The sequence below is a fragment of the Ruditapes philippinarum genome, unplaced genomic scaffold (assembly GCF_026571515.1).
Source record: "Ruditapes philippinarum isolate M1 unplaced genomic scaffold, ASM2657151v2 ctg3263_1_1_1_1, whole genome shotgun sequence".
NCBI lineage: Eukaryota > Metazoa > Mollusca > Bivalvia > Venerida > Veneridae > Ruditapes > Ruditapes philippinarum.
The window spans coordinates 172,748-176,547 of NW_026865274.1; the positions used below are offsets into that span (position 1 = coordinate 172,748).

Here is a 3,800-nt window from a genome sequence, read left to right on the forward strand (position 1 = left end):
AGTTATAACATTTAAGAATGCGGATATTTCTTATTTCAAAACTTTGCCATTTCGTGTTTACATGTTGAACTGTGCTTTAAGCCGGTGATAGGGAGCGTGGTTGGTAGTTTGCACTTGGCAGTACCGCCCATGAATAGGCTCAATCAAACCGAGCGTGCAACATTTTGCCTTAAGGGATTCTTATTTTATCTATTTTATATTAATATTTCGAGATTTGTTTTCAACCCACTATTCATAACGTATCGGTTCCGTAGTGTAGTGGTTATCACGCTCGCTTCACACGCGAGAGGTCCTGGGTTCGAGCCCCAGCGGAACCATATTGATACTTTTCACGCTATTTTGTAATAACGATATTTTTTTAAATTTATGCCAAAGTCAAAACATCTCTTTTTTCTTTCTATTCTTTATCGATAAAAGAAAGCACTGAATTTATATTTTTATCTATGTGTTTGTCTGATAGTTTATATATTAAGAAATATTTTTTTATTATTTCTTATTAACAGACTATTTATCATAACGTATTTTCTTAATATGAACTCCGATGAAAACTTTCAAATTAGCAATAGAAAAAAATAACTGAATTGAATAAGAAACAAGAATATAGCAAAATATATAAATATAAAAGCAAGAAAATAAATATAATTGTTGCATCACAGTGCGAATAGGCAAAGATTATTCCACCTGAACCAAAGATCAGAAATCTTGATATCATCACAAAAATAAGTTAAGCGGATAGAGTTGAAGCTTTATTTTAGTTGACCTTTCTTTGGGAAAAGTTAAATACCTTACATTTTGCAACTATTCAACTTCTACATAGATGTCATGTGCCTCTCTCATTATTTTACCCAAGGCAAAATATGATGACAAAGCAAGTTTTAAAGTATAATTTTATTTTAAAGATATACTATTCTCAAATTTTATATTTATCAAAAATAAAATATGCATGTTTTTACTTCACATAAAGTAGAAAGGTAATACTTTAAAGCCAACACACTAGAAGTGGGCACACTATGAATATATATTGTCATTGCAAAAAACTGGCCGTTTTTTAAGAAAGGACGAGATTTACTTGGCCCCTAATAATGATTCTCAAAAATAGTTTGTATGTTCTTGTGGTTAAAATTAGACATATTCAATAAAAAATTATAGATCCAATAAATTTTTGCAATATTTTGCTCAAGGATGGGCATAGTATATCTTTAGACGGACGGACATTGTAACATGTACGTATATGAATTGTGATATTTCAAGAAACAATTAATTTAATAGTTTAAATACCAATGGGATTGTTCTCTTTAAGTGGAGGAGAGGTTCTGATTATTAAAATATTTGAATATATGATGGATTCATGTAACGAATGGTTTCCTTGAGGTGTTTTTAAGTTTTCTTTCATGATTCATTATCATGTGTGTACAGAAAAGTTGAAATAAACGTATTACAAATTACAGGTGTGCGTAAATTAGCACGTTTTATATTGGTGACGTACTTATTGTCACGTTTTCCTCCATCAGCGTTAGCATCAGCATCTTCTTCTCTTTCTTCTAATTTTCATTGTCTTCCTTTGGTGTATTTTATTTACAATAATCTTGTTGTATAATTAGATTCACTTGAAGCTTAAGATATTCAAACTTGGAATTGTTGTTTGAAAACAGCTTAAAATGTCAATTCGACAGTTCTTAGGTTATTTTTGAAATTCAGTTATAATATTTATTGCTTGAAAGTAAGTCCAAAACGGCAAAATTAAAAATGTTGTACTCTCGGTTTGATTTGAGCCTGTTCATTGTGCAAAACTACGGTCAACTAGCATTCACTAAGGCAGAATTCAACATTAAAACATAAAAATGGTGAAATTTTGAATTTTGAAACATCACATCCACCCGCAGAGTATGTTTTAAAGTTAAAACTGCTATGATGGGAAATAAAATATTGCCTAAGAAACTGGATATAAACGTGTCACCATAAAACACGGCACTTGATATGACTGTGTTGTAGCATAGAAAATTTAAATATCCTAATAACTGACAGACCAGGTAAAGTAAAAAGAAATACACAAAAACTAGTAATGAATTTTTGATCTTAATAAAGCAAAAGATATTTTGTATTTACGCTTCTATTTAAACAATTTAACTCTGTACTTGCGTTTTCTGCAGGATTGCATAGACGGTTGTTTAAAATACACATTTATATACATACAATGCTCACCTTTTGCAATGGTAAATCAGTTCTTTTAACCACATGCAGATAAGTATCATACTAGTACATGTACTAGTAGCTAAGAAATCAAAACTTTTGGACGAAAGGAATCAGTTGTCATTTAAACAGTTTGGTCATTTTTTGTGGGGACCAAAAACCCAAATATAACATTAAACTATTTTTTATAGGTTCTGTTCTTGTCTTTCGTTTTAATTTTGAAGAGTCTTGATATTTTTCTATTCTTTTTAATTAGTGAACGAAAGGTTTTCAACGCACGTACGACTGCTAAAAGGACTTTCAAAAGTCTGTTGAGTTGCCATTTAAATTGACAAATTAAAATATGATTTTTAACAAACGTTTCAATTTCAACATTTTAAAGAACGGTCTTGTGTAATATGGACACGAATAATAAACTTTTTCATCATATAAATTAGGAATATCTGAAAATCATAAAATAGAAATAGTTTTTTTTTTCTTGAATCAATGTGTTTTCTTACGTTATCATCGGTTCCGTAGTGTAGTGGTTATCGGTCCTGGGTTCGAGCCCCAGCGGAACCATCTAGTTTACTTTAAGTTTTTTGTTGTTTTTTTTTTTTGACAATGTTTTTATTAATCTGTAATAAAAGGTATATTTCTTATATAATACTCGAATAAAAAATATCATAAATTAAAAACAATGGGCTTTTTCAGTATATTCATCAACCAGTGTTTTTCGTTTTTTTATTCTTTTATCGATTCCGTAGTGAACTGGTTACCTGGCTTCAAACGAAACAGGTATTATCTTTAATTAACGATATTTTAGTTTAAAAACAATAAATATAATCCAATGTATACTTCTTGTCATTTTTGGGAAATAGAGAGGACAATAATTAGCGTACGTTTACAAAGGAAAAGGTACACTGGAAGTTCTATGGCTTGTGGTAGGAAAGTGTTCTCTTTTCTTCAAAATCGATAAAGTGTTAGAAAGAAGTGGTCCTTATTTTTTTGTTTATTTTTTTTTTATATATATATTATGATTTTTTCTTTTTATAGTCCATAGAGAAGTTTTATCAACATTTATGACGGACATTAACAATAATGCTTGAACTGGACAATGTATAAATACACTATACTCATTGTTCATTTTCTAAATAACGACTTATATTTACTGCAAACTAATATGATTTTGTTTTGAAACTATGTTAATATAAAGACCGTTTATTCAAACTTCGTGTTTCTTAATTGTAAATTAAAAGTAATACATTATTTCTTTCAGACACTTTAAATCATAATCGTTTGTTTAATTTAAGATCAGCTAAACAAAAATTGTTTATGATATCAACTAGTCTGCGATGGTCAGAACAATAAATTGCACATGCTTTAATTTTATATCCGCGCAATAAAAGATTATTTATGATATCAACAAGTCTGCGCTATCAGCAATTGCATTTCATTTCTTAAGTTTTCAAATTTAGATCAGCTCAATAAAGGTATTGTGAAAAATCACCCCAATGTTTTGAAGTGCCAAATGTTCTGTTCCAAGACGACAATGATCAGTGTTAAGATTCAAATTAACTTTTATTTTAACCTAAGATTGTATTGCATTTCAATGACAGAAGAGGGGCATA

The 3,800-nt window shown here is 29.5% G+C and overlaps 1 non-coding gene across 1 annotated transcript; it reads left to right on the top strand.

Annotated features, from left to right (window-relative positions):
- Nucleotides 1-244: 244 nt before the first annotated feature.
- Trnav-cac (transfer RNA valine (anticodon CAC)) lies at nucleotides 245-317 on the top strand. Its single transcript has one exon. It is a non-coding gene; the product is annotated as a tRNA-Val (tRNA).
- The last annotated feature ends 3,483 nt before the right edge of the window (nucleotides 318-3,800 follow it).